At 36.2% G+C, this 19,607-nt stretch overlaps 1 long non-coding RNA gene across 1 annotated transcript in view; it reads right to left on the reverse strand.

Annotated features, from left to right (window-relative positions):
- Positions 1–1,116: 1,116 nt before the first annotated feature.
- Positions 1,117–19,607, reverse strand: part of LOC144247063 (uncharacterized) — a 100,071-nt gene continuing 81,580 nt past the window's right edge. Inside the window, exon 3 of the long non-coding RNA XR_013340750.1 lies at positions 1,117–1,161. This is a non-coding gene — a long non-coding RNA (uncharacterized LOC144247063). The remainder of the gene's footprint in view (positions 1,162–19,607) is intronic.

Here is a 19,607-nt window from a genome sequence, read left to right on the forward strand (position 1 = left end):
GATCTTTTCTCTCTGACAGCCTAAAGCAAATCACTTTTCCAGGCTTGCCATTCTTCAGAACTCTGTCAGGCTTTGCTACCACCAACCCACTATTTCGAGAACACAGTTAAGTGCTTATCACTTAAAACTTTAAACACTAATTGCTTAGTAATGAAAACTTGAATTGATTGGAGAGTAAACTTCTGCTAAGTACCTGGCAGAATTCCAGTTCCAGTCCATAATAATCAAAATTCACTAAAATAGCATTTTTAAATGTCTTTTGTTGTCTTTTGTTTGAAAACCATTCTATACCCAGGTGTGTGAAGATCTCTATGCAAGATAGTAATTTTAAGTGTTTCTAGGATTGAGCCCAAAAAAATGTTTCTGAGTTAACAATTGCTAATTTGGGGTTGAATAAAATCTCTGTGTTCATCTTAAAAAGGTCTAAGTTATTCAAAATCATATTTCTCCTTCCTTTATTTCACGTGTTTGTGTTGTCAGGTACATAAATCCCTCTTAGAAATGTATTCCTTGAGACAAAGATGCTCAGCTTCCTCCTAACCTGGTGCTCAGGATGGAGACTCTTCCATTGTCACTTTGATAGAATTTACTATTAATTGCCAAAGATACTGGGTAACCTGAGGAACTTCCCTCACCTTCCAAAACAGCATTCTGAATTTTCACAACTTTAGACAAAACGCTGCAGCTAATTCCCTGTGTTTCTGATCATTTGCTGTGGGTGCTGATGGAGCTGAGTAGAGATGTTTAATGCAATGTTACTTGTGCGACACTGGATTACACTGGCTAGTGAAAAGGAAATAAATGCAAACTGAACTCTTAGCATATCATTAACTATTCCAATGGCATTGGACTGGATTCCTCTTTCTAATTTTTAGAAATTGCAGGAGAAACATCCTGAGAACATGCAAAACATGCAGTGCTACTCCTTAGCATCTCTTAATCGTGTTTAGTCCATGCTCAAAATCCCAACCCATTTCTTAAAGAACTCTTTCATGTCACAAGAGCTTTGCAGAGATTCTGGACAGTGTTCCCAAACACAGACCAAGATATTTTCTTTTGATTTTACCTTCAGGACCACAATATGAGAAGCTTCTGGCACTCTGATGTTCTGTCACTTTTTAATGCAAACTCTGGAAGTTCACGGACACAACGCTGCACAATCTGAGGAAGATAAATCACAGTTACTCCAAGCCAGTTGACAGCAGTTTAAGCAGCTGCAATCATCAACCACCAAGGGAGTTTCTTCTTTTATCTTACTAAATGCAAAAGTGTACCAGGACCTGCTAATATCACTGGACTATCAGGAGTCCTGCTTTTACATAAATATCAGCAAGCGGTAAGTAAATTCTGTTGACGAAATGTAATAAAACAAAGACGGTTTCAAATATGACCATTCCCTGATGCATTCTGTAGCCCCCTCTTACTCACTTATTGCATGCTGCTGAGATTATAAGGTTTGCTTTTATCTGTCAGAAATCAATATTTCAAACATCGGATAAAAGAGGAAATTGAACTGGGAATAGGCTGAAGTGCTGTAAAAACTACAAAGCACAATTATCAAAAAGCACTTAAGGTACTTAATAGGACACACATATAAAAATGCTCAAATTAATGTCAGGGAACTATAATGAGAACTTTTTCTATGCTTTTTGATCCAAATGCAATGCAATTCGAGTGCAGCCTGGTCAGTCAATACAGTTTTCAATTTATATGAAACCCTAAGGATTTCTAGCAATCCATTTGCTAGAACTGAACCATTACATATGATTGGTTAATATTTCAATTTATTGAAAATACATTATTTTGTGTAAAGTGTTTAAGTTGTTGAGGTTTAATCATTATAAACAGTTATGATAAAAATAGATCTTTGGGTAAACAAAGACCTTACAGTCAAGCTTTTAATAAATACTAGTATAACTAGAAAATTGGATTTTAAGAGGAATAGACATAAGGAAAAACTGCAGATATGGGGTCAGAAGATGAGAGGAAATTGTTGTATAGAATGGATCTTTATCAACACATATTAAGCTGAGAAGGGACTTTGTCAAATGTTGGAAACCATGGTTATTTCATGCAAAAAACCACTCCTCACTATTAACTTTAGTACTTTCCCCTTAGATTTATATATTAATTTATCATCTTTAATAATACTGAGCTGGGGATCTTTACAAAACTATGCTAGATCAGAAATCACTGCAAATGAAAGTACACGTGTGTGTGAACACACCAGCATCCATGGAAAACAGAGCGACCAGAAAATTTGATATGAAATACAAAGAGTTGCAACACACAGAGGAGTTATAGCCATGATTTGAGCAAACAAGATGCACATTAATTAAATGGTTGTGTCCAACTGTAGCACTCTTTCCTAACCTACATCCCACAAGGAACAAGGGACTCTTGGAATTCTTTCTTTGTGGAAAGTCATTCTTAACCCTTACACTTCATATTTATACTTTAACCATGACATTTATTTCATATGAGGAAATTTTTACTCCACCACAACTACAATGTGACTCTGACTGGAACCACACCCAGCTCTCTGAACCATGGATCAGACTGTGGTTTCACCAACAGACAAATTGTTCCATAAGCCAAACACCTTCCCACCACACTTCCTCATCACAGTTTTGAGTCCAATACAGCACAACCTCTTAGTTAATATGCCTACTTTTTTGAGTCTAATCTGAGTCTCTGCTACTATAATTGTGATCCTACTTCTTGGTCTATTTTATGTGATGAAGAAGAGGTTATAGTATTCTCTTTTATAAGAAATTTGACTATGTAGGCACAATCATCACACAGTATCTTTCCAGCACATGGGTTCTGTGAGCAGTGCAGTCAGGCTCTGATCTAGACAGTGAATGACTTATGCAATTCACCAAGTTAAACTGCACAACACACAGCCAAAATCTCTCTTCTAATAATTCTGGTCTTGTGTATCCTAAGTAAAATGTAACATGACTTAATTGAGGGAACTCGCAAAAATATCTCCTAAAAACAATTTTCATATGTGAAAGTTTGACAAAGTTAAAAATAAATTCACTTGAATGGTGTCCTGAATTTTCAGGTCTCCTGAACTAACAGACCAGTTTTCTGAATCAACAGAATCATCACAGAGCATACAACCTTTTCCAAACAGTACATTAAATAAAAAAAAATTTAAAAGTACTAAAAATAGTTTTGTTTTCTTTGAGGAGAAAACATGCTATGCTCTGGTAAGGCAATTGTAGTTATGCCAGTCATAATTGCATAATGCCCTTCACAGAAGCTTCTTCTATTGCATTTTATTGTATTTTTTCCTTCAATTATTAAATTCAGAGGCTTAACCTCAAAAGAAAATGCACTTGTCTTTACATACACTTGAATTGTTACTGCCATTTGAAACTAATCAATGTTTTCTTTAGTACCACAATAGCTTATTTGCAAAGCACCTCTTTAAGAGATATTTACACGGTGTTCTGGAAGTAAACATATTTCACACTCTAAGAAAAACCCCCAACAAAGAGGGCTTCATTCTCATCTCAAAGTTCTGCACAAATAAAGTGACTTAAAAGGCTTAAATTATTGTGCACAAAGGGAGTTGCTACTAAATTATACACCCCCCCCCCGCCCAATTAATAAATAACAAGGAAAAACTATGCATTGTACACAACCCCTATATCCCTAGAGAAGTCCAGGAAATTAATTTTCAAAGGCACAGCATATATGCTTTCATTAATGTTAACAGGAAAGCAAACAGTTAAAATCTTATTATTAACCTGTGTTTAAATACGCATTTCTTAGAAATAATATACCACTCCTGACTTGGACCTTCAACTGCATAAAACTCAGAGACACCAAGGCCTCACTGAGGGTGGAGAGCCCAAACTACTCCAGTAAAATCAGAATATGATCAGAGTGCAGGAATGATCACACCACTTTCCTCTAGGAATACAGGGCAGATTTTTACCTCAGTCTCCATAGACTTCCCCTGAAAGAGGTCAGAGAAGCCAAGTTAAGTAATGGGAGCACCCCTAAGTGTCTCAAGATCTGCAGTTATTTAACCAAAGGAAGTTTGAAGGAAGGAAATTTTGCACAAAACTCACAAGCAGGCTTTTTTTTTATTTCCAAATGTAAACATCTACTGCTTTAATAAGTAGATAACCCCCAGTTCAAGCTATGTCTGTACTTAAAGACATCAAACCCGTTGATTCCAGTAGAGTAGCACTACTATTACTAAATGAAAGTTATAAAAACAAAGCTAACAAGGGACCAAGCTTTGCCAAAGGGAAGAACCAGAATTATAATTTAAAGCATTGGACAAAGGGACTGCCAAAAAGTAATGCAATGACCTATGCCAAAGCAGCCATGTTACATATAATAGTATTTTCTACACAAATTTAAATTTTATTTTTCAGTACATTTGTATCTGTGAACTTGGGATCTATTACTTTTATCATCTGTAATGCACAGCCAATATTTTGCAATTGCAATCTTGAAAATTTAATGGGGGGGGCAGAATAATTTTGTATTTTATCAGTTTGTTGTATCTAACTGCTAACGATATGCGGCAGCTATCACACATTGCAAGTAGTCTTACATTACAGAAATCAGTTCATTCCTGATTTCCTTTTATTTATCAAGATTATCTTTCCAGCTGGTCTTTAATTAAATATTTTGTTAAGGATCATTAAGGAATTAAATAAACTCCTCATAGTTCTCACTGTTAATAATAACCATTTCATTCAACCGTGTTATAAATCTGAAATTTGCCTTCCAGTTTTACTACAAAGCCTTTTTGAAAACAAAATTAAAAACAAATCATCCAACAAAACCTCCTTCATTTCCAGAAGAGAATTTCCCAATTAAATTAATATAAAATAATGAAGAATTTACTTAGATGGTTAAAATTGTGTGATTGAAAAATAAACGGTAAGATTTTTCCATTTCTCTTCATTTGAGTTAAAATAAAGGCAGCTCAAATTATAGATTATTCTCTCTTTTAAAAAAAGGTAGAAGGTGGTGAGACAGTGTTGGGTAGATGCACAGTAGTAATGGATTATGGAGATTTTTGTCTCCTGGGTCACTGTTATGAATCTGATCCAAGACAGCAATGATGAAATGTCAGTGCCATTTTATGGCTTTTAGCATGAAATCCTGACCCTGTGAGGTCAACAGCAAAACATCAGTAGTGTCAGGATTTTCACCTTTTGAATCTCTAAGATGCAAAAAGAATTAAGGTCTGACTCAGCATCCATCGACTTTAATGGGAGTTATACTAAGTTCAAGGTGCAGGTTTTTATAAGTCCTTGGGTGCTGCTTTGCTCATGCTTTCATAAGAGCTGGATCCTTCAGATGACCCAAACACTTGAGAGTGCAGCATTAAAACGATAAAGTTTTATCTTTAAAGTGAAGTGTTCTAATGGCTCTCATCGCCTGGCTCCGCTGTCTGGATGCCCCTGCTGCACTAGGCTGAGCTCTGGAGGGTTTCTTTCAGCACACCTATTCCTTCTCCTGCTTCTTTCTCTGAAAGCAAAATCCTTCTCCCAGATGACACAAGGTCCAAAACCTCTCGGGTCACCCTGTTTGTGGCCCTCAAGGAGTCTGGCACAGACTGTGGCTTCTGCTCTGCATCCTGTCTGGTCAACTTACAGTCCATTCCCTTAATATCACTCCTACAAAATGAGAGATCTGGAGCAGAGGATTAGTAAACCTTTGTGTCACAATGACTAAATTAATAAAGCAGCAGAAGTCATCAAACATGCTTTTTGGAGTGATTAATTCAAAGAAAACCCTTATCAATTTCCTGAAAACAGGCAGAAATGGCTTATTTATAATTTTATTTTATTTGGTTTGATAGCAGGTGCTCTGTAGAAAGGACATTTCCAATCATTTTAAACCAGTGGCTGCTGGAATTTAACTCTTAAGTCTTGCCACTTTATAGTTTGAAGATTTTTGATCCTGAAAAGAAAATAAGAATAGAATCCAACTGAACTGTCAACTTTTAAGTGCTTATCCAAAATTAAAACAAATTTCCAAAATGAAATTATTTGATCATGCCCTCCAAAAATACTAAGGCATACAAATATAAAAATTATATCTTGTAACATATGCTTTCCAGACATATTTCACTTGCAGCTCAGGCATGTGCTGCTAAAAGTATTTAGCTATGCTGAAAGCCACCCAGGAATTAAACTAGATGAAAGCATGCTGAGGAAGTTGTTGGTTTAATTACCTTTTCTTTTTTTTTCTCTTTAGTGGGAGTTCTGAATTCTGGAGGAGTAAAACTCCAGTCTCTACTGTATTGAAATGATATTTTTTTAGCACTCCAATCATTGTCTCTACTTGACTAAGACATTTCTGTGCTAAAGCAGGTGCATTTACTTTTCAAGTATTATTTTACTAATCAATTGAAAAATTACCTCCATGAATGACAGAAGTGCAGACCTTTGGAGTATTTCATTAAAAGGAGCAAACATTAATTACAAATCCAGCCCAACCTTTGCAGACATAAATTATGGGACAGATCTATTTTCTCCATGCCTAATTGCAAGCAGTGACTAGCTCTTTAAATTATTATCTCCAAGGCATGAATGAAATTAGAATGGATTTGGTGATATTCTCAAGGCTTATTTATATCTAAATAACTTGGCCATATACTGTCTGGAGATACAAGGAAAATTAGGTGAAGCACCTTTGAGCCTTTCAACAGTGCTAGCTTACCATGAAAAAAATTGGGAATTGCAAAATGTAATTAGAACCATAAAGTCTTTGCAGACTGGGAGGTCTAGATTCAGGCTTAACAATGGAATAGTTGATAATGTCCAAATATATTTCTCCTAAATAAAATTCCCCAAAATTTTAGATGGTTTTAATTTTATGAAGCATTCATGTTTCAGACAAAATATTCCAGGCAACATCTTTCCTGAAAAGTAATAATTACAATTCAAGAAAAATAAGTACTTTTACAGTAAAGTCCCATTCCTACAGAATTAAGAAGACTAAAAATTCTGATTTTGTAATAGGCACAGAGCTTGTCTTGTTTGTGATCACACTGAAATCTGGCAGGAAAATAGATTAATTGATTGGTCCATTGAAACATGAACAGAAGGTACAGTTTGCTATGATGAAGAGTGAGAAATACATTGAGAATGCAAGGATTATTTTTTTAATGCAATAATGAAGATAGAAATGTATTAAAAAAATGTGTATAATGATTTAGATATTGCATTGGAAACAGGAAGCCCTCTATAAGAAAATTATTTTTCATATACTACAGTGCGTGTGAACAAATGAGTCTCACAAGACTCCGTGGGTACTGCCTGACCCTTGTTTTTACTACCCCTCTACCACAAAAGTTAATAATTTGGCATTGCATACTTAAAAATATATATATAATTGCTTGAAGTTCAATTTACTTGTGTCATGATACAGTAAATACCAACTGAATTCTCACAGTGTTAATCTTTAACCTGGGAGAGGGCATTTGCTTGAAATGCATTCTTTCAACTTTGATGTTTCATGAACACACTGGTAGATATTTCAACAGCAATTTCAAATATGCTGAAGATGTAAATAAGTTCAAGTCCCCCCAAAAGCCAAACTCTTTCCACCTTGTAACTTTTGGATATAAAGTCACCTTCTATCTGTGCTACAGGAACAGCCTCTGACAGAGAACAGCAGAGAGAGAAGAGCAGGACAGCAGCTCTGCAGGGCTGGGTGGTTCGAGGCACAGAGGGCCCAGCTCAGATTCAGAGCCTTGTTTGTGCAAGACACCATACAAAGAGCAGGGCAGGCACCTATAAAAGGAACATTCCTCTGATGGTACTGATTTGTTTTTTTTAAATGTTCTGCTTTGGCAGACTTCTCAGGCCCATAGCAAAATGTTTCTGGTACTCAGATGAAGACTCTGCAACAAAATTAGGGGATTTCTTGAAAAAAAATATATTCTGATAAAAAAAAATTGAGTTTGGTTCCAAAAATTTGGAAATACCTGGTTCAGCAGAGAGAAAACCTCATGAGCTTCATCATTTTAAGCATCTTGCTTAGGAGAGGGAAGAGTGAGAAAACCTATTTCCTAGAATTTTGGAAGTATTTATGTTCCCTTTCTTCTCCATGGTATTTCATCTCAATTTAAAAGTGAGGAGTTAAAGATTGATCTGGAGCTTGGGAAAAGCATTCAAGCAGAGGACCAAAGGGGACAGAGTGAACCCTTTACCCACATTTCTTGAGAAAGGCACTGGTTTGCAATATATTCCTGGGAATGATAATATCATAGGTAACCTATTTGCTCTGGAATCTAAACCAGAGCACCACACTTAAACCACCTGCACATACAATGAAGGATATTATGAGAAGCTCCCCACTTACACAGGCTTTAGTGAAATGTATGTTTTTTTCAGAGATCTGGGCAAATTCCTCAGCTTTGATAGTATATCAGTCTATTCATTGATCATGTTCTTTATACTTCCTTAGAAAGAAAAAACACCACTAACAATTACTGGCTTTAACACCTTGCAGCTTATATATAACTTCTCATACAAGGAAGAAACACCTTAGTACAGTGTGAAAATAGCACCAATACAATTTATAAAATGTAGATATGTTGGAGCAGAGAAGTCAGGAAATTAGTTAAATGGGTGTTTTAAAAATTAAGATACTTTCTTCATCCAAGCTTATGTAAATCAAAGAGAGCAGGTGGAATACATATTTTTGACCAACAGAAGCATTTTTCCCTCTGGATACAGAACTGCAGACATAACTTTGCTTCAAGTTGCAAAAATTGTGAACAGAAATATTGAGAAATCATGATTTTTAACTAAGTATTAACCACTGCTGTATTAATTAGTGTGTTACAGTCTAAATGTAGGCAGCTGCTTAGTCAGCCATTGCTGTGCACTGAAAGAACATGCATTAATTACAGCTGAGCCCGAGTGGGAGCAGAGACTGCCACGAGGCAGAGCCAGCTCACAGAGCAGCTCCTCAGCCATGGAGGGCCCAGCCCGTCCAGCCAGGGCTGGAACCTCACAGGGCTGCCAGGCACAGGTGACAGTGGGGACAAGCACAGGGCACCAACAGGAGCGTGGGCACTGCAGGACAGAGCCAGCCCATCCCCAGCTCACAGCGGGCAGCAGCCCAGGACGCCTCTGTGCCTGGCTCCAGGGACTCCAAGGAGCTCATGTGCCTGGACACGGAGCTCCTGTGATCCCCACGGGACTGAAGTCAGGCATCACCTGCTCAGTATCTCCATTTTTTGTGTGCAGAAGGATAAACTGGTATGGAGCACCAAGCCCCTGGAGTGACCCGTGCTGTCACTGGGATTGCAGCACTCCTGCCCCACTCAGACAGACTGACAGACACACACAGCTCATGGGCTACCCACTGGGGCCACGAAACACAACAGTTCTAACAGCAAGTTATCTGCATAGTTCTCACTCTGACTTTTCTCCTCTCTTTCTCCTTCTCTGTCCATTAAACTCCACAACAACAACAGCAAAGGGTAACATCAATTCTAGCTCCATCTGAATGGGTGGGTATGGAACAGAGAGATGCATCTGTTAGTGACTGTGAAATGAGCTGACTCCTTGCTGTGACACCAGTTCACCTTGCCTTAGTACAACCTAGTTTATTTTTGTGCTTTTTTTTTTTGTTGAAATCTGAAATGGGGTAACAAATTATTTTTATTATATCTATTTGAATTATATCTACTATTTAAATACTCACATTACCTGCAAACTGTTAACAACCTTGTTGCACATTGAACTCTCAGTTCAATCACTGTGGATTAAACTCTTGAAGGATAAAGACAGAATGGTTTTAATAATAGTTCTTGTTCTGTCCTTCTCTAACAGATGAATATGAATAATAACTTATTTTGGCCAAAACAACTAATTCCAGATGAATTTATGTCCTTAATGGGAGATCTGCCACAACAAACAAGAAGGGTTTGGTACGTTCTAGTCAAAAGTGGAAAATTTTAAATCAAAAGTTTCAGTAGGCTTCAGTGTTCCTGCTAACCCTTCTATTAAATCTTCATAACAATGTCATAAGATAGGATTTGTTGTCTTCTAGTTTATTAGAAAGGGGCAACCTCTAGAACAAAGTAATATTGAGAAATAAAATTTACTTTGGATTAGTTTCACGTAAACATAAAAAACCCAACTTCTCAGAACTCATGTGAAAAACATAATGTAGTTAATATTAAATACAAAGATTATGCAACCTATTACTTTTACAGTTTGTGCTTGTGTCCTTGATTTTGTCCCTGTTTTGCTTATGATTAATGAATGACTCACCCTCAGTACCCTCTCATTTATTTCATACCTCATTATGAATTTGAAATGGTCAATTTGTTATTTGAAAACAGCAAAACAAGCATGGAAGTTAAACAGCGTTCAAAAATGCAAATGACATTTTTATAAATAAATTGCTTTTCTATCACATTTTAATGGTTTACATTTTAAACTGCTTTTGATTCAATTTTGAAGAGTGTACTTAACTTATTCCTATAGAATACCAGGTGGAGTTTCTCCATGTGATTTATTTGAACATCAGGAGTGTCAGTGCACTCTATACAGTCACTCACACACAAATCCTACAATGACACCTGGTATACTTTATGGTTTTCTATTTTGGCTTGTCAAGAGCCTGTGCTATAATTCCCCTATGGATTCACATTTGTTTTGTTTGGAATTATTTTACCAGGGTATGATGCTTTATAATATTTTGTGATTATACTGTTAGCATTAACACAGGGACAAAATAAGGGCTAGGAAATAAACTTTTGTGTATATTAAGTTCACAACTGTTAAAGCAAAACTTATTTATACTGAAAACAAAGTTTCATACCAATGGTTCACAGTGTTACTTTTTTGTTGTTATATCCTTTTTTGGTTTTGATAATTACCTTCATCAACAGAATTTGGTAGTTTCAAATGCTTTCTTGAGCAGAAAAAAAAACTGGCTTGGGTGACATCAATGACAAATACCTGGGGAGCATTCAGAGGCATAAACCAAAAAGCCCATCTTTTCTCTGTTTACTGAAGTAAATTCAGGCACTGCACATACTTCAGAGTGGGATAACCCAGTCCCTCCAGAAGCCTGTGCAGTCTTCTCTTTTCTCATCACTCTGGCAATCTTGTGCACACCAAGGAGAGGAGCTTAAAGTTCTGCAACAAGGACTCCACTGTGTAAAGGCATTGCCTTTAAAGCCCCAGCGGCAGCTGCGCCCAGCTCCTCCTGCAGAAGATAATCTGTCTCTATGCCTTACCTCTTTCAGTTTCTGGCTCATGATGTGCCAGCAGCAGCACCTGCACCTCCTATTTCTGCTCTGTTTTATTTGCAGCTGAATTACAGCTGTGAGGTTTATTCAGGGTGGATAAACCAGCCTCATGCTGAGGCTGCATTCAGCAGAGAGCAGAATCCAGAATGGATGCTATAAACAGACAGGTACAAATCAAGCTCAACCAATTGCATATTCTTCACTCTGTACAACATGCATGGCTATTTGTGGTGCCAAGTTCAGTAGCTTAAATATTGTGTCATCATAAAAATAGTATAACAGAGCACAGTTAACTGCAGGCTGACCTCCAGCTTTGGCTTTGCTTAATACTGTAGATTTATCTTTTTCCCCCAGCTCATTCAGAATGCTTTGTAGAGTGGTTTATTAAAGTACAACTAAACATTATTCTTGGTGTTCATATATGTTTGGAACAATTCCAAATCTATGATATTTTCCTTGAATTTTGTCAACACATTCACTGCAGGCCTTTATTCTTCCCTCAATTTCAGTGAAGATCACTGTTTTAAACCAATTCCACCTATGATGCACTTTAAGATTACTGAACAGGTTGTCATTCAAATGAACAAAATCAAATACCCCTCCCAATACCCTCTTATTTCTGTCAAGCTCTGTATTAGTTTTCAGTGTGCATTAAAAAGATAACATCTTTACATATGGCAAGTGTAAGAGGTAATAATAAAAGGTAAATTTGACATGAGTCATGAAGTATGAGCCAAAAACAAACAAACAAAAAAAACCAGCGAAACCCTTCCCCCCAAAAACTTCATTGTGTTCTTGATAGATATTGTAGAAAGCAGAAAAAACTACACAAATATAGAATTTATTGCTACATTGTTTGAGTATTATCCCTAGTATAGAATGATCAAACCCAAAACATAGTGTAGAGGAACTAAAGGTGTGGGTTTACCTCTAAGGATTTAATCTCTAATAAGAGACTTTCTGCTAAAACAGTGGAAGCATTTGGTTTCCTTGCCTAACTGGAATGAAATTCTACTTCTCAAGGCTAATTCTTAGAGATAACTAAAACCAGTCTGAGTCTTAACAAGTGTTACTTATTATGTATTCTATTTTAAAACATATTTTATAATTTTTTATTCTAAAAATACTGAGACATACAGAAACTATTCAATCTTTATTCTGAATCAGAAAGTTCCATTAGTCTGTTAGGCAGAGTTTCAATGTAGATGTTCATTTACATTGCAGACCACTATTTGTTGACTCTTACCAGGCACCCAGGCAGCTCTATGTGCATCCTGTAGACTCAGAGACTATAGCAGTGAAAATATCACTGTCATAAACATCAAAACTGCAAACTACATGAAATGATAGAAGACCAGATTCTGCCTTAAAGCTCTGTGAGGCAAATTCATCAGCAGTGTGAATTCACCTCCTTGCTCAGAACCTGAATGTGTAAATTACACCTCTGGCACTCTCAGCTAGCAAACACCTGCAGAACTGTGGGAGTTCCACCTGCTGCTCAGATCACTGGATTCACTTCCACTGCTTTTGGAAGCCTGACTTACAACAGGTGAGGAGGCAGAGTAAAAAAAGGTGCTGGGGGAAGGCAAAGCACTTGCTTGTTTAGCAGGTTTTATGGAGGGGTCAGGGATAGAGGACATGGATGTTGTGAGAGGTAATGAGGTAACTGGCAGCAAAGAACTCTGAGCTGGAGCAAACGTGAAGGTAAAACAGGAATAGTGAACCATCTGCTTTCTAATGAAAACAGCTCCTCTTGTCAGCAACATCCAGAAAAAATGATTTCTTAGTTGGAGTGTATAACCGAGGGAAGTAGCTTTTTTGCTATATGAGGTAATACACTCAAATGATGTATGACTTAGAAAATAGTGTGGGTTAATGATCTTCAGCTGGATCAGGGAGTAAAACAAAGTAATTTCATAATACAGAACATGATGGATTAAATCATGTTAATACTGGGTATATACATTAAAGAAAATGATCTTTCTGGCATACTAAATGGCAAAATAAAAAGCACTTTTAGTAAGCTATATGATTAATTAGTCTGCCCTTTTATTTATGTACCATGATAAAGTAAAATGTACTTCTTCTGGTTACCTCCCAGGCAATTATTCTAAAAGTTATATTGAATACACGAGCTTCATTGTATTGCATCACTCCATCAGGAACTGCAAGTAGGTCCCTGTCTTTGTCTTAAGTCAGGGGTTTTCTTTTTTCTCTCACTTTCCTGTCCTCCTTTACTAGAGATTATTGAGATTTTGTATGTTTTTTAACTCACAGAAGCATGAGATTGAACATGATATGATCATATATTGGAATAATATAAACATTTATTTGTCTTAGCACTATTACAGAGAATGCAAAAAACTCCAGTGAGTGAAAAGTTATAGCTCACGTGTAATTCAGGCAAATATTTAAATATGGGAATGCAAATGCTCCAGACTTTATTCAGATTCTGAGCTGTTTCATTTCCTGCCTTCACAATTTAACTGTGTATCTTGCAAATTTCTACCACAGGTTCAATTACATGCAGAATATTTTAGAAATAAGCTGGGAATGTATTTTCAAAAGAGATTTCAAATTAAACTAAAATCTCAGATTTCAGAAATAATGTTACCTGCAGAGGTAGGAATATTATTTTTGAGAACTGTGTGTCTTCCAGTCTTATTGTACATACTTATTAGAAATTATGCCAATGATAAAAGACACAGAAACTTCCTGTAGTACCAAATTTACATGGAAGGAAGAAAACATTATCAGCACTGAATTTACTTCTTTCTTAAAATCTTATGAACACGTAGAAACTGATAAAATGCAGGAGGGTTAAAGAAAAGTCCATTTCAATGATATTTTTTAAAAAAATATTTAGAAAGCTAGTATAGGTTTTGTATTCTATTAGGGAGTCACACTGTCCTTCAAACTGGATTGCCTTAGACAGATGCACTTAAGAACACCAGAGTTCAAGCCTGAAAGACCAGACTAGGAGATTTTCTAATGTTAAATTCAGAATTCAGGTGGGAAGTGTTTTTAACAGAGAGAAACATGTTTATGTAAGGGGCCCAGTACTTACATGGACTTATTCTGTAATACTGTTCCACAGACATGCACAGAAAAGTAAATCCTGATTCTAAAACCCTTTCCTAAAGGAAATGTCTTTTAAAAAAAGAACCACCAGGAACAACTACTTTTTTTTTTTTTTTTTTTTTTTTTAATAGTTAGTGGTCCCATACATTTATCTATAACAGCAAGAATTTGGAATTTCTGCCTGATATTCTTGCAAAGTCCTAATTCTGCATTATCTCACACAGCATCCACCTACTGGTACAGAGTCAGCATTTGCTGACTAATCTTTTGCTTGCAGCACCACTGATGCTTTCTTCTGACTCTGGGGGTTTTGCTTTCTCTGCTGCAACATGAAATTTTTCTTTACTGGGAATTAATTAAATCATGGTAGATATAAATCCAAATATTTTCAATATTTATTCTACCTGTGCATTTTGCATTTATCTGCTCTCAAAGGAGAGAGCTCTACCATGAAGCTCTCCAAAGTCACTTTTGTACTTTAGTGGGTGTGAGTGCAGTGAGTGTTCTTTCCTTCTGTCCTCTGTTACAATCTTATCACCACTCAAGGTGTCCTGGGCAGTTTTCAGATATCTGAAATTTCTGTTTAATGTAGAAAAAGGCACATGAATTTTCTTCTTGTCAAAAGTATCTTAATTTCATCCTTTTCTATGATCAGCATTCCCAAAAATTATTCTGGTCTTCTTTTCCAAATGTTCCTTATTCTAAAGAGGATTATAAAGGCATTAACCATGAAGATTTTTTTCATGCTACTCAGAATCATCACACCTGTACTACCTTTTTAGGGGAATAGATTTACAATGAATTTTTTATTTATTTCACCAATTCATACCAATATAGCCTATAGCTATTAATTCTAGATCCTGCCTAGAAATTACAGAGATACTAAAGTTCATAAATAGAAAAAAACATGGACACCTATTAACGAGTAAATAACTTTAAAAGCAGACTTTTTAAAGATATGTGAATTAGCTCCTAGTGAGACTGTTGTGAGCATATAGAAAATGGGTGACATAGATCACAGAGAAAGTGTATGAGCACAGCTTCTTCAAAATGTTGGTCTAAAATACCATTAAAATTTTGCTACATTTTAAAGTTTGTAGAATATAACACCACGTAGAAGTGTGACTTTAAAATTAGACTTTACAAGTGCCTGAGATGAAGGTGAGAGGTTTTAACAGCAGGCTTTAAAGATAAAATTACATTAATTTATTTGCTGCAACAATATTAGGTAGATTATTGTTCAAACTGATTTGTTACACAAAAGGACAGTTTTTATACCACAAAAAAACCCCAAAACAAAACCCTAGAAAAATAAGAGGAGTGTTAGTACTCTTGTAGTCCAATACTGTTGGTGAGACTCAACTAGAAATGCCAGATATGTATAAAGAGTAATTTTGTCTCATTAAATGATAACACTAGTGGTTCCTCTTCATCTCCTTAATTCATTTCTTGTAGTTTTTCTTGTCACATCCACTTGTTTTATGGCTTACTAACTTGCAAGTTATGGTTGTAATTTATGGTCAAAATTGAGTGGTAGCAAATCACAGAATATTTTCATTGATTACCCTAAATTGTCTAATCTCCTGTATGTTTTTAGGACTTGATTGGGTGGTATTTACTGATTGCCTTCATCTAATTTAAAAATCAATCAATAGCAACAATGAGAGGTGGTGGATAAATCGAGTCTAATGCAGCATAACTGCAGCAAATATCCATCAAAGGCTCATTCTCAATCAAATTTGTGGGAAGTTTTAATACATAACCCAAAATGTCTAAAAGCCTTACTTCTGGAGCACATCATTTTTAAATTGTGCTCTGCAATGTGACATCTTATTGCTCTATGCTGTCTATTTAGGGCAGTTTTCCACTGCTAAAATGAACATATTTCACTACAATAAAACTGTAGCAAACAAGAAAAAAAAAGTCATCAGCTTTGGTTTAAAGGCACTTTGTTCCATCTTCCTCAATAACATCTGTATATAATAATGGGAATTAACATAACATCAGCTTTTCATATAAACTGTGGGCATTTTCTCCGAGATAAACATTCTAATAAGTGTCTTGATAAGAAATGTGTTTTCTACATTGGGAAATCAATTCACTAAAGTTGTTCCTTACATTGTTCTTTTTTAAAAGCATCTTTAGCTCCTGAAGTTTTGGATAGTAAATATGAAGGGAGCTATCTATAAGGCAATATTCTAATTTATTGACATTATGAGGGCAAGGCACCTCGTGCAGTAAAGAAGGACAGAGAAAATGCAAACATTCCTTTTCCAAGTGATGGCAGTACAAACATAAAATGCTTTTATATAATTTGCCATAAGCAAACATGGCATAAAATATAAATTTTTTAACTAGGCATGGATCTTCAGTTTACATTAACTTAAGTCTTCTATAGGTATATAGATGTGAACAGTTACCTAAACTGAGGTCAGAACAATGCTGTCATTAACATCTGGATGAGGAACTAGTTCTACAGCCTTGAAAAATAAGTCAAAATTGGCCTCTGTTCCTGAAAGACTGTTAATCCATCCCTAGAAACAGGTATTCGGTGCCTGTTACTTGCTCAGTAAATTCTACACATGTTGCTGAGGATATTCAGCTTTTATTTCTTGACAGCATGGGACATGTGAAGCTACAAACTTCTTGTGCAATAGGAGATTCTATCCTGTGACTCCGGGTGTAATAAATAACCAAGGAGGACAGAAACTTGGAGGTTTGTGGGTTTTCTCATACTTTGCATATATTTGATTTTTATTTGAGTCAAGGGCGGGGGGGGTTATTAATAGGTCAACATGTGGAAAAAACATCCAAAAGCTTTGAACGGTTCTGAATTCACTCAGATAAAAACTCCTTTCTGGCATCTAAGAAAAGTACAAGTCATATGGCTACAACCCAGCACTGCTACAAATAAAACCACAGATATATAATGGATTGAGAAAACACCACCACTCTGGAAAAGAATGATTCTGTTCTAATCAATTGTGAAATATCCTTTGTTACTAAACACTCCTGAAAAATCTCAGGCCCAAGCAACAGATCACAGCACACATTACAAATATAAAAGACAACCACCAAAGAGAACCCTACCAGCAGTCCACGGTTTATTAAAATTCTGACATTCTGAGATATCTTCTTGCCAAGGGCCCTCTTACAATGACATCTGTACACTTGTCATTACATTGTGGTTCACATTACTTACATAAACATGCCACAGGGAAACCATGACTGATATAATTTTTGTAAGATTGAAAGGTAGCCATTGTGATCATTAAAACAAACCTGAGAGAGCCTTCCTGATGATGGAACAGATTCAGTTACTTCTTCCCTCTCTGTGGGTCATTAGTTAAAAGGGGGAAGGTGGGGGAGGAGGGAGGGAAGGCCATATACTGCAGGTGTTTTATCCTTTGTAAGGAGCCTGCACTGAGACAAATGATTCTAGCTGGCATTTTGTACACACCGGAGATTGCTTATCGATCCAGATCAGAATATTCAGGCTGGCCCCGGGGAAAAGGCAGAGTATTTTCTGAGGGAGTTAATAACCTGGCAGCTGAGCTGTCTTGTCCAATTCACTGAACCTAGGGCTCTAATCAGGCCAGAGTTTTTATTTTGAGAAATCTTGCCATATGTGTCTGCTATCTGCCTTCCACTCTATTGGAACAGTGACAGTGATTGAAATGACAGCCTATAGATAGAGCCTAATCAAATTGTTTATTATCAGCCTAAATCAATATGTATAGATTGTAGAAACATCACTGTCATGCCATGAAAAAGTCATACTAATACTACATGCTGCAGGTGTAATTCTAAAATGTATTTTTCCATCCTAAATTACGTCTGAATTTAACAGAGTAAAAGAAATTAGAATGGTGTATGAGACAGTGAAAAATACGCAGGTTGAAACATTTCAATAACATTAAGGATTAATGTTAAAATGCCATGTTGTTCATTGCTAAAATATGTTATCATGTTTTCAGAGAAGAATAGAGCTGTGGGAAAGGAAAAATTGAAAAGTTGTTTTGCCTTTTGCGTAGCAAGGGAAAAATCTCACAGTGATCTGTGTAAGCACATACTGCAGTATGAATCAAATTCCAGCACTCCTAAAAAGTGAATTTTGAGGCATTCAGACTACAGAGGTGAAAACACAGTAGTGTGAATTCTTTTGGTACCACACAAATATTACTCCCAAGAGCCTTCCAAAGAGCTTGGACCATGAAATCTAATGATTTGATAAGAAGCTGATTTCATAAAACCCTCTCTTCTGAAGACTGTTGGATTCCCTTTTTGCACAGAAAAGATGTCAGTGCATCATATGGAAAGAACAAAAAGTATTTAATGGTATATCGTAAACCAGATTCTACAGGCTTTATTATCATCTCAAACAGAATCATCCAAACACAAAACATGAGTCAAAGAAGGAATATTCCTGAGGGTGTGGCACTGCATGGAAATCTCTCACATTTGGGGAGGACCAGTAATCTCTTTGGCCAGTGAAGCTCACGTGAGTGTACGAATCTGAAATTCTGCTCCGGAGGAATTGACTGAAATGGAGAATCCTGGGAGGGCCTGTGGCCCAGCAAGAGTCAGCTGTGCAGTTCAACACTTTTGAAGTTGCTCTACTGGCAGAAATTGTGCTACCCAACATGTCCTGGGGAATAATTTATTGCCTTTATCTTCAAAAAAATAAATTTCAAAACTATTTTAAAGCACTCTGGCAAGGCAAAGAAGCCATAGCCTTAGAGCAAATGATATGTTTTGCCCTGAAAAATGGCGTGAAATAACCTTCTGGTTAATTAATCTTTGCAGTGCAAAGATTAATTCAAGTTCTTGTTTGAGTATCATTTACATTGTGTGATTATTGGGTTGAGTCAAATATATACCAGCTTTTAGCATTACAGCATACATATTAATAAAAATAATATAGCATTGTAGATTGATTTAATTTAAAGAGGTATTTTTTTCCTTGGATAAACGTACTTTTCTTACTGTGAGCATGTAAAGCTCTCCAAACAGCAATTATCTTTGGCTGAATGAATCTAGGAATTTTCCTATTACATTCAAAATTAGAATTTCATGATTGCCATTTCAAAAAATAAAGGTACTTATTCAGCAGAAAATGTTACTGTGTAAGTCTAAGTACATACTTAAGTCCCTCCTGAGTCAGGAAAGAAGTTAAGCAGATTCATATCCTTAAGTTTTAAATTACTTCAGTGGGACTTTGTCTTGTCTTAAATTTTGAACGTGCTTGAAGTGTACTAATGGC

The sequence above is a fragment of the Lonchura striata genome, chromosome 13 (genome assembly GCF_046129695.1).
Source record: "Lonchura striata isolate bLonStr1 chromosome 13, bLonStr1.mat, whole genome shotgun sequence".
In the NCBI taxonomy this organism is placed as follows: domain Eukaryota; kingdom Metazoa; phylum Chordata; class Aves; order Passeriformes; family Estrildidae; genus Lonchura; species Lonchura striata.